The following is a 19,383-nucleotide window of genomic DNA, read 5'->3' as shown; positions in this document are numbered from 1 at the left end:
GGTACATTCCCTCAGGGACTTGATACATCCCTAGTGGTGTAGGTGGCATCTCTTCAACAGCATTTACACCCTTTGCATCCTTCTCTGCCAATTTCTTTGATAATAGATCCACCGTAGTTTGCAATCGAGCAAAGGCATGATCTCTCTCATGGTTATCCTTTGCAATAGGGTCTAGTGAGGGACTACCGTAAGACAAACTCTCGGTATCATTTGAATTCCATGCTTGATTGTGGGTGGTGAGCTTATCGAGCAAATTGGTGATGTTGACAAATGACTTGTCCATGAAGCTTCCACCGGCTGCAGTATTGACAGCAATCTGATTCATCGTATCCAACCTTTTGTAGAACTTCTCCGTAAGAATATTATCCAAAAACCCGTGAGTTGGAGATTGAGTTAGAAAGTACTTGAACCTCTCCCATGCAGAATATAATTGTTCTCCCGGGAGCTGTTTGAACTCAAAGATCTTATCTCGAAGTTCAGACTTTTTGCTCGGTGGAAACCACTTCTTCAAAAATATATTGGCTAGCTCGCTCCAGGTGTGAATAGAATTGCTGGGCAGCTTTTTATACCATTCCCTTGCTTCTCCAGCTAGAGAATATTTGAAAACCCGTAACCGAAGTGCATCAGCAGAAATAACACCTTGTGATTGTTGAGAGCATACATGCAGGAAGTTCTTCAAATGTCGAAAAGGACAATCCTCCGAAGAATTTCGGAAATAACTTTCAAGTTTCAACTACTGATAGATAGAGATATCGATTTTGAAGGTGGCATTTTCGATCCTAGGAGGGACCACAACAGCTACATAATCAGCTTCATTCATGAATTCCGCAAATATATTCTCTTTCTCCTCCTCCTCTTCCGGTGGTGGTGGGTTTACCTGGAGCCCACCTTGGTTTCCTTGATTTCAATTGTGTCTTCCTGCCATTTTCACCTGGTTCACCAAACATAGCAAACAAGGTGTGATGGAATAGAAAAAGTTCAAAGAAAAGTACACAACAATCAATAATTTCAAAACCGTATTCCCCGACAACGGCGCCAAATTTTGATACGCTCAAATTACACCTATTAGTGGCGTAAAGCGGACGTTGTCAAATATAGCAACCCAAAAAAGGTTGGGGAAGAATCCCATAGGGAATATGGATAGAAAATGTTAGTAATTGTATGTGATACTGGTCTTTAAAGGCTTTAATTCTATTCCGAATAGTTTAGAATAATTGTTTTGTAATATAAACTAGCACTATGACTTGAATTGTAATTAACGCGAGAGAGAGAGACTAAGGTTGTGTTTCCCGTTTTGATTAGATACTATGCTTCAGGTTTCAATGTGATATACTTCTAATGGTTGTTCTAAGGATTTTCACTTGATCTCTTAAAGACTTCCTAATGTTTCCCAACAGTTAGGCCGTATTTCCTCTTTATTATTTTCCCAAATATAAAAGAGTTGATATCGAAGAATGGTCAATAATGCCAATTAGACTTGTTCTTATCCCTAAATTAGTCTATTCAACGAGGGTCAATGCCCCGAGTTATTGTTATTCAATCTTACCAATTCTAACCCACTTTCCCAAGAAAAGTTAGAATAATGGCTTAGGCTAATGATTGCAATCATTACCCAACACTAAAACATAAAGATTGAATAAACACCAACAACCATTATGCATATATCAATAGTAGAAACCCATTCACATCATACCCATCATAGGGTCCACAACCTTAGAATTAGAATTAACTATGCATACTTTTGTTCAACAAAGAAAGCTTAAAAGAAGACATAATATAACTTACAATGGGAATAAATGTGAATTGAGGATGAAGTTTTGGCCTTTAATGCTCTACAACTTCACAACAATTCAATGCTAAGAGTTAATGCTCTCTAATGAGTGATAGATTTCTGGAAAACCTAGAAGAAACTATTTGTAGGACCCAAAAAACGCGTCACAGTCCTGGACAAAAGTACCCTTCACAGCAGCGTTACGGACCGTAACACGTGTTACGGTCCGTCTTTTGTTCCATCCTTTGTTAGCTCAATATTAGGTCACCCGTTACAGCTTCCTTCAACGGGCCATAACACAAGTTACGGTCCGTATCACCCAGCGGATCTCAGCCTCAAGTCTTCAGTAGATATCTTCTTTTCATGCATTGCGCTCCACGTTATGACTCGCAATGATGCGTTATGGACTGTCCTTCTGAGTTGTAGTGTTGGACATCCATAAGAATTTTTCTGGAATTTCCTCTCATGTTTCAGATCCAATTTACGGTCTGTAACACATGTTACGGACCGTCCTTTAGCTCCAAAGTTGTCCGTTTTCAGCGATTTTCTTCATTTTTGTTCCTTAGTCAATCAACCAACCCTACAAAACATCAAAATAACATAAGAAACGATATACAAAGACATCAAATGTGCCGTAATTTCACGGCACATCACCAGTGTAATCCCACAAGTGAAGTCTGAGGAGGGTAAAGCATACGCAGACCTTACCCCTACCTTGGGAGGTAGAGAAGTTGTTTCCGAAAGACCCTCGGCTAAAGAAAAGGCAAGACAAAAAAGGTCAGATAAGAATATGAAAGTAAAGAAGCGATGACAAAATACTATAGATAAGTATTATGAAGAAAAGTAACAGTAACTGCAGAAAACTAATATGATAATCGAAGTATAAGAGAGAACAAGATAGTAACAGAAAGTCGAAGGACAAGAAACAATACAGATAATATTACGCCTAATAAAAAGGAAGGATGCACGCGACAACACTCTACTACCTACTAACCTTCTACCCTAATCCACGTCCTCCACAACTTCCTATCTAAGGTCATCTCCTCGGTAAGCTATAACTACGCCATGTCCTGTCTAATCACTTCTCCCTAACACTTCTTCGGACTTGCCTTTAAGTTTTGGTGGCACCTTTTTATCACACAAGACTCTGAAGGCGAGCTTCCATTTCATCCATCCTACCCCAATACGGTGTGTGACATTATCGTCAATTGGATAATGGACCCAAGGTACTTAAAACTTCCTCGTTTTTGGATGGCTTGTGTCTCAAGCCTCATTTCGAAGCCCACCTCATGCTCTACAACACTGAACTTACACTCCAAATACTCCGTCTTGGTTCTGCTCAAGTTAAACCCTTTGGACTTCAGAGTCTGTCTCCAAACCCCCAGCTCAGCATTAACTCCGCCGCGGGTCTCTTCAATCAAAACTACTCTTTAATCAAAACTATGTCATTCACAAATAACATACTCCGTGGCACCTACCTTGGATTTTTCGAGTCAGTTCATCCATCATCAACGAAAATAAAAATGGGATAAGAGCTGATCCCTTATGCAACCCCATCACAACTGGAAAATGCTTCGAGTCTTCTTCTGCCGTTCTTACCCGGGTCTTGGCTTCATCATGCATGTCCTTGATCACCCTAGTGTACGCCACTGATACACCATCAGCCTCTAAGAATCTCCATAGGACCTCCCTTGGGACTTTGTCATATGCCGTTTCTAGGTCGATGAACACCATGTGAAGATCCTTCTTCCTCTCCCTGTACTATTCTAGCAACCTCCTAATAATATGGATGGCTTCTGTAGTTGAGGGTCCCGCGATGAATTTGAACTGGTTCTCAGAAATAGACACGCCCTTCCTCACCCACCACCTTTTCCCAAACTTTCATAGTGTGGCTTAGCAACGTGATACCCTTATGGTTGTTGCAACTCTGAATGTGACATTTGTTCTTGTACAACCGAATCATTGTACTCCCCCTCCATTCTTCAGACATTTTTTTCATCTTAAAAACGATATTAAACAGCCTCGTCAACCACTCCAGACCTGCCCTGCCCACGCTCTTCCAATTTCTACCGGAATCTCATCTAGCCCGATCATTTTTCCCCTACACACCCTAAAAATAGCACATTTAACCTCCTCAACCTTTATAAGCCTACAATAACCAAAATCGGGATGCTTTCTGAGATTTCAAGATCCCCCATCACGACGTCTCTGTTCCATTTCGTAGCCTTTTTTAAACTCATTCCAGTATATGTATAGAAACTGTATCATTATTGTATAGAATATGTATCACGCATAGTATTTTGTATCATACGTATAGAAATTGTATCATTGTTGTATAGAATATGTATCCCTATAGTATGTGTATAGAAAATGTATCACTGTTTTATAATTTGTGTGTAATAATGTAATATACATATACTTACTAATTATACACATATTATACAAATAATAACACGTATTATACATGTTTTGGGGATATTTCTTGAAGGAAACGACCGGAAACCAAAACCTTCACCGTCCGTGAAACAATCACCCATTTTTCCACCGTGAAAGATCCACACTTTTTTCTGTTATCTTTATGATTTCTACTACCCCATAAACACCATTTAAAGCTCTATAGAAAACATGTAACCAGCCTAAACACAATCGACATCTGCCAGCTCCTTCACCACCCTTCAACCACCGTTTTTCACCATTAAAATTGACCATAGCTGCTGGTAAACCAGCTATGTAACTAGCAACAAACCAATACCCTAAACAATATCTAAAGTCGGCGAACCAGTCCCTTCCCCTTTCCCTCGCTATCATTTGTTCTCTGTTTTTTTGTTGTCCAGGTTCTCCAATGAAGCAGCAAAATCCAGGCAATATAGATCTGGCTGGAGGAGTTTGAAGATCTTGTCCTACGGCGACCGCGAGCTTCAAGAGAGAGGAGAGACCCAAAACCAGATCCGGTGGATAGGTATTGACAATAATTTTCTCCTAGAGTCCAATTCGGGTACTTATGGTTATTTAGTGCTAAAGTTTGTCTTATATATTCCTTAAAAGTCACGTCATGTCCTTTTCCCTTTAATTTTTGTCCTTCCAATGGGCCGGTCTTTAATTTTTACCCTTCAAAATTGAACTTATGCCTGGTAGGGCATAAGTTCTTTAAAAGCAAAAGTCATGCGGGTCATAACTTGTGAGATATTATAATGCGAAAACATATATGCTGTGGGAAAAAAATTATTTGCCTTGAGGGGCAAAAATTAAAGACCAGTACAAAATAGGGACAAAACTGCAAATGGCCCCATTATAGACTCTAAACAAATACAAACTCATACAAGCCCATAATTCATTTGTTAATCATCAAAGCACTTCAAAAACAAATTTTTGTGCGGATTACCCTTCATATGGACTGATCTTTAATTTTTGCCCCTACTTCTTAGTGCCACCTAATTTTTGACCTCTGATAATAATATTTAATTATCCGGAGTCCCTGGATTACAGATGGAGTAGAATATGCATTTTATAAGTCAAAATCAATTTTACAAAATTATCCCGATGACATTTTGCCCTTGCATTTGGCAAACACGGGCAAAAGAGAAACCACATGTCATTTTTACATTTTTCGTATATTTTCAAGAAAAAATACAAGAGTATTTATTTTCTCAAAGAAGTATATAATTACAAGTTATTTATTTTGAACAAATACAAATCATCGTAAGTATTCTACTCCGACAAGGTCAAGGGATCCGAATCAATTAAGTGAAAAAAGTGCATTTCTGTTTTTGGAAGATTAAGCATTTAAATTAGAATTTAACTGTTTTTATGGTATTTATCATGGTTTTAATTAAACAAATTTGAGCCAAATAAAGATATTTTTATTTTAAGATTATAGTATGTGAAATTTTCCCGAAATACCCCGTATATGCCATGCATATACACGTATATACATGGATGATATACACGTATATACATGGATGATATACATATTTATACGTATATGCAAAGTTAGGCCCCCTTACCTTTATTTTAAAATTTTGCCAGGTACGGACCAATCACTATAAGTATAAAAGGGAAGACCCCTTCTATACTTACACTTTTGCCCCATTTTCATGAAATCTGCTAGGGTTTAGAACCCTAGTATGCACCGCCACCCGCCTCTCTACCCTCTCTCCTTGTCACCTCGGCCTAAAATGGCAAAAAACCAGAGGTTGTAGGTATGTACGAGTTGTGAAGGGGAGAAAAAGGGCAAAGCAATTATTGCTCCGTCCTTGTTGCACCATTCTTTCACCAAACGCAACCCAAACACGGTAGAAATCTCTCTCTTTTCCTTTCTTTTACTGAATTCACGGTCAAACACTAAACTCTTTTAATTATTTTTGTTGTATTGTATTTGAAATCCTCATTTTCTATTGGTTTAAGAGGGTATGGACCATATCGACCAAACTTGGTCCAAATCTGTCAATATATTTGTTCTCCTCATTGATTCATAGCAGTAGATTCATGTATTGAGTGTAGAAATTTTAGATTGCTGACTTGTCCCACATCGGTAGCCTAGGGTTTAAGATGAATTTGGGGTTCAATAAATAAAACCCCATTTCTCAACAACAAACAAACTGAGACAGACCTACACGCACGAGAAAACCCTGACCTTGAGTTTTATGCTCATAACTTGGCATTTTAAGTTCAAAATTTTAAGACTCAGCTTCAAAGTTGAGTTTTTAGTTCCGAAAGTTTGATTTTCTTTATTTGTGAGGATGAGGATTGATTGAGGAAGCAAAAGGCTCCAAATCGATTCTTGAACCAGGCTGCACAACCAAAAGGTAACATTTTATCTTATTATAGTCTTTTCTTTTAAATTTTCTGCTTAGTTAATATTTATGTTTAATTATCTGCCCAGTCTGTGTTAAATGATCTGCTTAGTTAGTACTTGTTGTGCTTAATTGTGTAATTTAGTTGCTTTTAGGGTCTGATCATTAGTGGTTTATGTTTAGCATTGACGTTAAATGCTTAGTTCATGGATACTTAGCACTGGTCCTGTCTTGAGTAACCCTTTTAGTCCTTGGACTTTGATGTGTTTGGAATTTGTATTGATCCTGAATGATTACACTTAGCTATAATAGGATGAACTTTAGACTAATTACAACCTCCTCTCAATAGTAAAAAACTGGAAGTGTTAGCATAACTTTAACTGCTTTATTTTTATGAAAAATTAGTCTTTGGCTTTGAAAAATAAAAGGGAGTAAAGAGAAGGGAAAACCTGGGTTCAATCTTGTCCAGTTTTTCTTTCATATGAATTCTCTTGTGTCATTTCTTGAAGTCATGATTTAAAACACAGAATATGTAATTATCATGGTTAAAAAATGAGATTGATAATGATGTTTGGCTTTCTCCTGGGATGGTAATGAGTTGTTTTGGTTTTGTCTAAGTTCAGATATGTATAAATCAATCTCGAAACAAGAATGTGTATGTCTGTTGAGGTTTTGCCTGATGTAAAGGGGTAAAGTCACACTGTGATTAGAATGTAGGATTAAACAACCAAAAATGCTGAAACTGGTATTAATGTTGACTAAGTCTTAGATGGGGATTAGTTTAATAATGGTGTTTGGAGGATCATGGAGGTCCATATACTATCTATGGAACACTTGACATGGAGGAGCCTTTTTAAAGACACCTTAAAGCGAGGATTGGGAAGAACCAAGTCTTGCTTGGTTCATAACACCCCTCCTCCAAATAAGAGGTGTCATGGCGCACTCCACAAGTCATGGGGGACATATATGCTATGTGTACACACTTGACCATTAAAACCTTATCATTGCACGAATGGATTTCCATAAAATGAATTTACTAAGTGCCTAAATAGGCTGTTCAGGACAAAAAATGAATCTGTTTGTGTATGCCACTGACTTTCTGGAAATGGGAAAAGAACTGTTTAATATGAATCCTATAATGATCAAGGGCTATCTTAAAATGGACAATAGAACACCAATTATATAGTCTGTTTTTTTGTTTGTTTGTTTTTGAATTCTTATTTTCCCACGTCTTCTTTAAAAGTCTGCTAAAACTGAAAGGCAATTTTCATTCTATGCAAGTTGTGGTGAATGTGAACCCTGTACTCCCTCCGTATGCTGTTCTTATTTTGTTTAACTGGACTGGGGCTTAAAGGTCCATCTCTGTGCTATCTCTAGCTTTAGGAATTTGTTCAAACCTGCCCCTTTGTGTCATTTTGGCCTTGGTCTATCTGGTCCTCAAATTCCCTTTTGTGATCATGACATCAACATGTTTGACTTCCCTTTACTTGTAATCTCTTAGTGTGTCTTGATACTGTTAGCATTATGCTGCAAGTTTATGCTGATTTGATCTGGTTATAGCTAAATGATTTCCTAATAGTTGAAGCTGTGTGTGGGGAGTTATTATGATAGGCTCAAGGGTTACCTGATGAAGATTGAGCATGCTGGCCTTAGTCTAGGTTGAGTCCTACGTTGTGCTAATATTGGAAAGATTAACATAATGACTAATTGATCATGAGTCCAAGGTTTAAGTTTGAGGAGTTGTCATACTTGAGATATGCATAGGCTGGACAAAAGAGAAAGGTAATATGTGCAGGATATACACCTGATATACACATCAAATGTGTATATTATTTATATATCATGCATGTATATGACTGCTAATCCCATGTAGGAGGTGTATCAAATGGACCTAAGGGGGTAGAGCTCTTTAGGCTTGAATTTTAGTCTAAATTCAGATTTAGTATGGATCTGGGCCTGGCCCACTTCAACTAGCAACAAGATAACCCCATATTTTATGCTTAGTCTAAAATCAGGAAAAACAGATGCCGAGCAGGTCATTCTTTAAGTTTGGAATTTGGGATTCTAGGCTCGATAAGCCCTGCAATTATGAGTGTATGCATGTGTTTGTTTATATATATATATATATATATATATATATATATATATATATTGTGTACATATATAATTGTGATGAGTTCAGTAGTATAATTTCTAACCCAATTCCCTTTTTCCCTCTTTTTCCTCTTTACCAGATGTCAATTGGGCCTGGTCAGAACCAAATCTGTTGGGCTAAGGCCCAATAGGCGATTTTTTTTCAAAATACATCAAGTCTTATGAAGGGAAACGGAAGCAAATATTGTAGATCGCATGAAGGCCCAATCATGGGGTGAAAATGATTATTAGGGGCTTGGTACGCCCCTAGCCTAACTTACCTTTACCTTATGAATTTACATCTCAATGGTGTATTGTATTTGTCATGTTTGTAAACAACACATTATTAGTGGAATCCTTTATGGTTGAACTAGACATATTAGGCTAACGGTGCATATGCCGTTTAGTCGACTTTAAGTCCCCAAACAGATTTTCAAAACCCCGGATCACATATAATAATTTTCAAAGACTTGAAGGGTAACAAACCATTTTTCTTAATACAGGATAACGGAAGCATAGAGAATTTTCAAAACCATGAGTACTAGTACGTTTGCTTAAACAAAACGGATTAATTTTGAAGTAAAGTGATACCTTTCAAAATTGAAATAAATTCTGGGCTGAGATTGAATTAAAACCATAGGTTTAGGGTCTAAGCCCTCTTCATTTTTGACCAAAAATAAAACGCAGTGGGCTAAAAGTACGTCTGATTTTAAAGAGAAAGAAAAGTGATTTTTCGGGGTCAAGCCCTACAAGAGAGAAACAAAGGGTTTTGGGGCCTAAGCCCACAAAAACATTTTCCTTGCAAAACATGAATATTTTTTGGGCTCAAGCCCATTTAAGGCCAAAACCAGTTTCCATATATACACAAGTTAATAATAACAGGAAGCCATTTTCATAAATAGACTTATTAAAACAAAATATGCTCATATATATGAGGCTTTAGGATAAGACGTTCTAACGTATTATACGGACGGACCCTAGACAAAGTATGTGATAATAAATATACTTACACTGTTAAACCAAAACTCTTTTACTTTTTTAAACAAAATACCTTATCCTTATATATAAAGGAACCTATTCTTATCTAGATATTATAAATTCAATCTAAACTACCCTATATATAAAGGGAATATATTCAAATCTTTTAAAGCCAATGATATTCAATCCAATGATTATATTTTGTAAAGAGGAAAATAAACACCAAATAAGCAATTTCAGCAGATAATCACACACTGAAATTCGAAGGTCAACCGTATAATAGGGATCCTTAATACTGGGGTGCCTAACACCTTCCCCAGGGGCTCATCAGAACCCTTACCTAGAACTTTGGATTATGAAGGTTTTTTCACGGTATTTGAATAAACCCTTCGCCAATGGTTTTCCTAATTTCCTAAAAATTAGGTGGCGACTCTTTCTCAAAATAGGTCTGAAAGAGCACCAACAAACTCGTAGTAGCTTTCCGAGAGCTAACCCCGCTCGCGAAATGCGAATCGTAACAGATGGCGACTCTGCTGGGGACTTAAAGGTTCTAACCATAAGGATTCCAGTATAATGAGAATTTATTTGAACTGTTTATGTGTTTTCCTTTCCATAATTATAATTGCAATTGCATGCATATCATAACTCCGCCACTGCTGGAATTTATTTTACACTTTATTTCAAAGATGATTTTGCGAAGCACGCAGTCATTCATTCACTATAAAATCAAATAATTTTTTTGGAATCGTTATGAGGTGGGGTTGGTTTGTGGTCGTCCAACAGCCTTAACGGTTCAGCCCCAGTTGTCTTCTCGGGTTCCCGATCATTTGTAAAAGCCCACTCTAGTGATAACTAGGATAGAGCAAAGCCAAATCCCTACCGAACTAGAGCATTCATACCTAGACGAGCCTTGAGTATCTCAGACCTACCTAAGACTCATTAAGAAGACTACCCTGTGTTCGGATGGTCTATGACCTGAAGACACTGCATTTCATTTATGTGCTATATGGAAACATGCTTGTGCCTATGTGTTGAACCATTAGCCCTACGGGAAGGGGGGAATCTTAACAGTGTTCTGTTTTGTAGATGGAACGAAGAATTCAATTTGACATTGTCCTCGGGGCTCCGGATTTACTTAAATCATGGTGGAAAAAGGTGAGGTGATTCACATAGAAGTACTATCAATTACACCCTGGGTCACTTACCCTCAATCATGACTATGAAAGGTCGCCCAGAGCTAATAAAGGTGTTAGCTGAATATTGGGACAACAAAGTGATGCTATTTCTCTTTAGCGATATCGAGATGACACCAACCCTAGAGGAGATTAGGGATGCCATAGACAGTAATGGAACCTGTCTGAGAAGAAGACATAAGACGGGCCATAACCTGCTATTTCCTCAAACGTCATTGTTATGGTTAGCTTTTACGCTGGTAAGGCATAAAAGTTACTACGAGGTTGTTGGTGCTCTAATTGGATTTTAATATTTTAGAGTCGCCACCTAATTTATTAAAGGAAAACTAGGAAAACTGGGATAAAAGATTTTTCCAAAAAAAATGAGTAAAAATCTTTTGGACCAAAGTTCGAGGTAAGGGTTCTGGTGATCCCCTAGGGAAGGTTTTACGCACTCTAGTATTAAAGATCCACATAATACGGTTGACCTACGAGCTTCAATGAGTGATTAATGTACTTATTTGTTTAAAAGTGTTCAATTTTTCGCAAAAAATGTCATTTCATATCATATCATGGTTTCAAGAAAAACAATTCGGCAAACATTCCCCTTTTAAAAGGTTTTTTTTTTTAAAAAAAAAAATTCACATAAGTGTTCAACTCACTTTATTGCCGGACTAGGACACACTCTGGATTTCTCCCGAGTAGAGTCGCTACTATTCTAGTCCAAATAAAATGGGTTTAGTTCTAATGGGTTTTATATATAAGAAAATACGGAGTATATTCTCCGTTTTTTATAAATATAAGCTTTATGAAAACAAAATCAGTTTGGTTTATTTTTATTTATTGGCGCCATTGGTCAACAATATCCTAAGTCCCAATCCATTTATTCTCATACTTAGTCCAAAATATTTTTAGTCCAATAAACCTTTGGGCCAAAAACGTTTGAATAAAAACAGTCCTTTTCCTCCAAATATTTTCAAGCCTTAAACCCAGTTTTCAAGTCATTTTCCAGGTTGTGCTTAGTGTCAAAAATCTTAAAGCCCATTTTGTCATCAAAGATAAACTACATTTTCCCAACTTTCAAACCAATTCGTTTTTTTTAGTACAAAACCCACAAGTAATTTAACTATGGACTGAAGGCCAATTTGTTTTTCCTTCTATTAAAAAAAAAAAAAGAATTCTTCCCAGATTTTACATTGCCAAAGTCCAAAAAAAAAAACTCGCCAATTAACCATTTTTGAGAAAGGCATAATTTACTCCATCCAAAACATGTGCGGATTATTAACTTTAGCAAAAATCAGATTTTAATGCCAAATTCAATTGTGAAAAATATCAAAATTAGCCGAGTTTGAAAAAAGGTTTGAGCTACTTCCTAAAATACTAAGCGTTGATTTCCTAGGTTCTATACATGCATAGGGTTCCAATATTTTTTGCAAGAGTTTTCACAAGTACAGATACATAAAAGATATGAAAATAGAGGGAAAAATTCAGGCTGGTGGGCCTACCAAGCCCACCAGTAAACTATTTTCACCCATAGTTGGGCCTTCAAATAATTTAGCTTCCTTTTCTAATTCTTCAGCGGACTCGATGAAAAGAGTGGTTGGGCATCTGGCCCAACAGGTATAATGCAAGGGAGGCCTAAATGGCCCAGGTCGAATCACATAGCACACAAGGGATAAAGGTTAGTAAATGTCCAAGTATTTTAGAATTAGAGTATAGACAATTCATGTTCAAATACATTAAAAGCACAAAACAAGCAGGTATATATAACTAGGAAAATAGAAATGATTTGAGAAGAAAACTAATCCAGGCCCAACTCAGATGAACAAGGAAAACTCGAGGCCTGGATGGGCCATTTCAGTAAAATCAAAACACATTGGTCCAAATACAGATTACACTCCACATATAAGAGGAAGGCCTAACAGCGAAATAGAGAGAGAACATGCCCAAAATCAAATAAACACGCTACAACCAATATTGAAATCTTATACAAGTGATATACTTTAAATATACATGAATATATTCGATCCTATACACCTGTGAGGGTATAGAGTAAGTATATTCTGTATAGTTTGGTATATTATCCAGTATACTTGGAAGAAACTTAATGCATTAAGAAGAGATAAGGGAAAATAAATTATCAAAGATTCTTTTTAGCTCATGTGAGCCGATCAGTAACCAAATCAAAGCCCATAATAAAAAAAACAAACACGTAAAGTTCATGAGATGACTCTCTTAAGCAAAACTAAATGGATAATACTAAATTAATGATCCTACGCCATCACCATCCAACATACCATGATTTACACACCAATGGAGAGATTAAAACAGCTCAAAAGGGAAAGCTTTTGCCCCTTTGTTCCTGATGTCACACAAGATCCAAGGGGTTTCCAGGAACCCCAGGCATGGTAGACACCAGGGAGGGTTTGAGTTTCATCCCCAAGTGTTGTTTTGCCTCTCCACTTATGTATTAGGCTCACAGTACTTTGGGAAATGAAATGTATAAATGGTATCAACAAAACAGCCTCCTAATCCATATATGTAGGCACGTATTTTAACAAACTTAGCTATATCATTCATCATTTATATCTTATTAAGTTCAAACAGGACCTATAAAAATTTAAGTATTCCTATTACTCAGTCAAGTCAAAAGCAGAAGATGAACCACAGTTATGAATACAAAACCAATATTTCCAATAGTATCAGCACTCAACTAATTCAAAGAGACATTCTCCAAACAAACACCATAAAACATATAAGTGAACTTAAGTAATGAATGATTAATCTCCAAAGAGAAACAATTAATAGCCAAGAAATGTCACATACAGGTCATCAAATAGGTAGCAATTCCCAGAACTTGTACATTTCCAACAAAGGACAAATCTTAAAATCAATTTTCCCTTGTCAATATGAGAAAGTGGGACTGTTATATTCACTTAGTAAACCTTAATGTATTCAAGTGGACTGCCCAGATACCCATTTAATTAGCTTTTGTAATGAACTAGCAAACACAGTTCACTTGAATCAAACATTAGGCAGGACTAGTTTTTTTTTTAAAACATGATAAAATGCTCCAAACCTATCAACTGAGACTTATAAAACAATCAAGTAAGTTGATGAACTTTAAACATCTTATGACCAACAACTTTGAATCCATCAGATATTTAAATTTATCTACTACCCTTTTTAATCACTCAGTTAGGTAATAAACCTCACCCTCACTTAACATCATATGACAGTACCAAACCTTTCTCCTTTTTAGACTCAAATGAGTATGCACTTCTCAAGCTTATAAACTAAAAAGTAATTCAGATTCAACACTACAAATAATGTCATACTTAGTTACATTAAAATCCAACAGAATCCACAAGCTAAGATGTTTGGCAGATTAATCAAGGCATGTTGCGTCATTCAACAGCAAGTGACTTGGACTTAGTTAGGTGCTATAATTTTCATGGTTGACTCTTATCCAAAACAGGCTTATTCCATAAAAATGGGACAAGCAGATTATAACTCAAGTCATCACTTCTTAACATATTAACTAGTTAGTGTGATCTAAATCCCAACATATATATGTCTAATAAGCTTAGACAGTTCATTAACAGGATACAAAGGCAAATAGATCATGATTAAATAGGTCTTGAACTTTATCACTCATGACTGATTTAAGATTAAATAAACACAATCAAGTTAGGAATTTTTAGACTTAATGGACTCATGGCTAAACAGTTTTTGAACAACATAGATCACATCTCAAACCAAGAAGGACCACAACTTAACAAGGTGATTTCAAGATATTGATTATTAAAACACATTGTCTTCATAAACTAAGAGATTACTGATTCATAACCTAATCAAATGACTTATTAAGAAGCTCCTAAGGCGTACATAATCAATAAATAGGTGCACACTAGGCTAAATAACTACAGAACTAAGTGAAACTGTGTTAAACTACAACAAACCTAACATTATAAGGCTAATGACATCCTAAACAACCACAAACATCAAATATCAAATCATACAGACAACTAGAATGTAAATGACTGAAATAAAAAAAAAGGAAATCAAAAGAAAATTACCTTTTTGATGCACAACCCTAGTCGAGTGTTTGGAATTGAAAGTTTTTCTATCTCCCTTTCACCTCACAACTCAGCCACAGAACAAAGAAAAGACTTAAAACTTTCAACTTAGGACTCAAGCTCACAGTTTCAAAGCAAAGTTGCCAAAAACTAGAGAATCAAGTCCTTTTTTTTCGTGAATATATATACATATATATATATATATATATATCTCCGAATGTCCTCCTTTTGTTTGCAAAGTTGGGGTTCTATTTATAGAATAGAACCCCTAAATCATAAAACCCTAAGTCCAAACGATGTGGGACTCTTTAAATTTTAACAATAACACGCCATTATAAATCATATCAATGGCTAAGAAAGGGAATACGTAGATGAAGGGTCAGATTTAACCCCCAAAAAATCGATCTTATCAGTTCCTCATGAACCAATAGAACCCAAGATTCAAATTCACAAACAGCCAAAAGTAATTAAAGATTCACAGAGTTTTTACCCTTGAATCAACTAAAAACAAAGCAAAAAAGGTGAAATATACCGTGTTTGGACGATATTTGATAGCAAAGATGTAAAACATTAAATGCATTACTCAAAACGGCCATACCAGACCTGCTAAAGCATAGTACGTCTGAAATCTTGCCACAAATGGCAAGGTGATGCAGTCGTGGGTCCACCGCCTCCATGGCGCTACAGTTATGAAGAGAAAAGGGGGGGGGGGGGGGTAAAGGAAACGAGGCCTGTTTGGCTGAGAATGAAAATAGAAGGGGCTTTTGCCCTCTTTAATTGGTTGCTGGGCTGGGTATGGCCCTGTTGGGCTGGACTCGATCCATAAAAAAAGTGAAAAAGGCAGGCCCGATGTTGCGCGCGCACACACACACACACACTTATATATATATATATATATAAGAATATATAAGGGACAAAAAATGCAAACTAATGAGTAGGTAAATTTTTTTAAAGGAATTGATTCATTTTAACTAAGATTAAACAATCAATTAATTTAAAAACACAACTGATTTTCACAAAATATGGATTTACAAGTATGGCCTTAATTGAATTAAAACATGCATTTTGTTATTTCAATTAAGACCCTATTTGACTAAGTAATTAATTATTTCAATTGTATCCATAATTAAACATATAATAAGAAATTTACAAATATAACCATAATTAATTATCTAAATTAATTATAATTAATTTGAGAATTGTCCATATAAAATGGAGTATGCAGAAATTAAAATTTGGGGGGGTAAAAATGATTATTTATTTCAATTAATCAATTTCCTTGCATTAAAATGGGGTCAATATTTGCTGATTAATTTCTGATAGTTTGGACAATTAAATAAATAACTATTTTCTGGTCGAAATTAGTAAAATGCATCATTAATTGCTATAAAGTAATTTCAAAATAGTTTATTGTTGCACCTCATTTTAACCGGGTTGAAGCGGAGTACAACATATTGGTGATTCCTATTTGTTTTATTTTTAGGAGTCGCCACCTAATTGATTTTAAGGTGAATTAGGGCACCTAATTATTAACTAAGGTAAAGCTAACTAAACCTCCGTTAATAGTCTGCTTAATCAGCATGATTCTAGGTAAGGGTTCTATATTATCCTAAAGGGAAGGGGTTAGGCATCCTTTAGAATCCGTTAACTACGGTTATCCGGCCAATCTTAGGTTAATTAATTAATGCTAAATAAGGTGTTTTGAATTTTAAGAAAAAGGGCTAAGAAAGGTTGTTAAGGTTTTAAGGAAAAATATAAGAATGCTGCTTAAAATAAGATTTAGAGAAAATTTAATAATTTGCATAAAAGAAGGCTTTAGATAATTTTAACATAAGAACTGAAGCCTAGGGAATTAACTATTGGTTTCTCCTTTAAGTTTAGCTACCCGTTACTACTAACATTATCCCCACTAATCCGCTAGGATTCATCTAATGTTAAGAAACGAAACAAGGCAAAGCGTTAATCACTCAATACTAAAGCAAAAATGCACAACGGAGCATAAAAATAGAGGAGGAAAGGGATTAAATGGATCGGCCCATTTCAAGCCGATTGCTGTGCACTGTTGCTGCTGTTAAGGGCCTCGGCCTAGAATCTTTTTACACAGCTGATGGGGGCTGACTCGATAGAATATTTTGTTGGGCTTTGGCCCAACATCAAATGCGGAAGAAGACGAGTTCCGCGGACTCGCCCGCGGTGGTCATGCATAAAAACGAAAGGAAAAAGATTAGTATGTAATTAATAAATATGGCTAAACATATAAGATACAGACTCGAAACAGATTTGGTAAGTTAAATATATATATATATATATATATATATATATATATATATATATATATTGTGTATATTTTAGTATATATACCCAATTTGGTCAACACACATTAACAGGGCAACACTCAATATAAACTGAATGAAACATGTGTAATATTTATTGGGTTATTCTTATCGCACACGATAACTAGCATCTGATAGGCACATAACATGCTACAGAGATCCACTTCCTAACAGATTAATACTTCAAATAAATAACCGATTAATAGCTCAAGCTGCTCTGAACTACACTACTATACTTGAATCATAGACATAATGGGATAAAGACTAGCAGCTAAGTATACATGAAACTAACACTTCAAACTACCTTAAAACATTAACACGAAACATGGAGGCAAATCATTTAAGCAGCTAACATGAGATCATACTGTCGAATACTAACCACTATATTAAGCGAGAAATCGAAACAAACGAGCAAGAATTAAAGCACACATAAGAAAACGATAAAATTAAAAGGGGATGAAGATTACCAACTAAACAATACAATACGGCTAAACCCGAAACAATGCTAAAAATCTAATGCGCCTAAACATGCTTGCAACCATTAACGAACATAACTAAATAAGAACGACAACCACATACATAAGCAGATATTGAACTAGTAATTAAAAGCTACCACAATACCATCCTAGAACACAGCTAAGCGGGGAAACAGTTATAAATTCAAAGATAACTAAAAAGAGAAGCTTCACTGACCTTCTTCGGGTGCAGCGAAGTGGGTGCGGAGGGTTTCCAATCTACTCGAACAGTATCAAATCCAGGCTTACGATGTTCGGATTCAAAGCAGTATCAAAGCAAATGAAAACAAAAATGACTGGATTTTGACTCGATATTCAGAAATAAAGCTGATGCACTAATATTGCTTAGGGGATTTTGGCTGCTGAAAAAACTTTTCAGAACTTTAATTTTCAGGGCTGATTTTTGCGACTTCAAAACCTGGTTTTGTAAGGGATTTGTGCTATTCCATGGGCTTTCAAAAACTGTCCTCAAATGATTCAGTCCGCCACTATTTATAGGGTTTTGCTTTGTGTTGACGAAAGAGAGAAGGAGGAGTGGGAGAGAGAGAAGAGCGGGGAACAAAGGAAAGTGGAGGACAGACGAAGGTGGAGATGACAGTGAGAGTGGAAGGGACAGAGGAGCGTGGGGGGAACAGACGCATGGGGGGACAAGACGGAGTGGGATGGCAGTGGCGTGGAGGGAACGATGAGGGAGTGGGGGTAACGTGGGGGAGCAGAGGGAGGAAGGAGGAGAAAGAGAAGAGATGAAGGCGGAGGTGAAGGAGGAAAAATGAGAAGGGAACCCTAGGGGTTCCTTCATTTTGGACGGGAATTGGGCCTCCGGGTCGGGTTAAATAAATGGGCCAGTTTGGCTAAAATATAGGCTGGGCAAAATTAAAAGAATGGGCTGGTCCGAAAATGTTGGTAAATTATTTGGGCTAGTAAATTAAAATGATGTCAGGTAAATTAAAATGTGGACTGGTTCTTTTTGAATTGGTCTGAAAATAGTATGAGTTGATTGGGCTACTACATTTAAATAAAAGACCAATTTAAATTACTTAATATAAATGTGCAATTATTAATACTCGGGTAATAAATTATATGTCGTCATAATAGCAGTGCAATAATATTTGAAATTCAACAGTAAGTAAATGCTGTTATTTAATTATGCGAAGATAAATGCGATGCGTGTGCGTAAGACGGTAAAAAATGCTGAAATGATAATTATGATAATACTAGTAATAATAAAAAAAATAGTAACAAATAATAATAATAATAATAATAATAATAATAATAATAATAATAATGGTAGTAATGACGGTAGTAAAAGATAATGACAGGATAATGAAATGCCGGTATTAATAAAAGCTAATTATAGTAAAAATGTAAATAATTATTTTTTAAAGTTGCCAAAATATTAGAAGCGAAAAATAGGTATTTTGGAGGAAAGGTGGGACAAAATTGGGTGTCAACATTTATTACATAAATTATTTTACCAAACAATAAAGGTAAAATATTATCTGCATAGTTTGTAAAATCATTCTGATTTTCTAAAAAAAACATATATTACCCCATTTAATATTCAAGTACTTTAAGCAATTAAAATAAATTATGGGAGGTCAAAAATTAG

The 19,383-nt window shown here is 36.0% G+C and overlaps 1 long non-coding RNA gene and 1 other non-coding gene across 2 annotated transcripts; both read left to right on the top strand.

Moving 5' to 3' along the window:
* The first annotated feature begins 371 nt into the window (after positions 1-371).
* Positions 372-477, top strand: LOC132629608 (small nucleolar RNA R71). Its single transcript, XR_009578373.1, has one exon. It is a non-coding gene; the product is annotated as a small nucleolar RNA R71 (small nucleolar RNA).
* A 5,900-nt stretch (positions 478-6,377) lies between these two features.
* LOC132622768 (uncharacterized) lies at positions 6,378-9,072 on the top strand. The gene is made up of 2 exons (XR_009575993.1): positions 6,378-6,576; positions 8,799-9,072. It is a non-coding gene; the product is annotated as an uncharacterized LOC132622768 (long non-coding RNA).
* The last annotated feature ends 10,311 nt before the right edge of the window (positions 9,073-19,383 follow it).

Source organism: Lycium barbarum, chromosome 2, assembly GCF_019175385.1.
Source record: "Lycium barbarum isolate Lr01 chromosome 2, ASM1917538v2, whole genome shotgun sequence".
NCBI lineage: Eukaryota > Viridiplantae > Streptophyta > Magnoliopsida > Solanales > Solanaceae > Lycium > Lycium barbarum.
The sequence above is the reverse complement of the archived record's forward strand: the minus strand, read 5'-3'. Positions and strand labels throughout refer to the sequence as shown.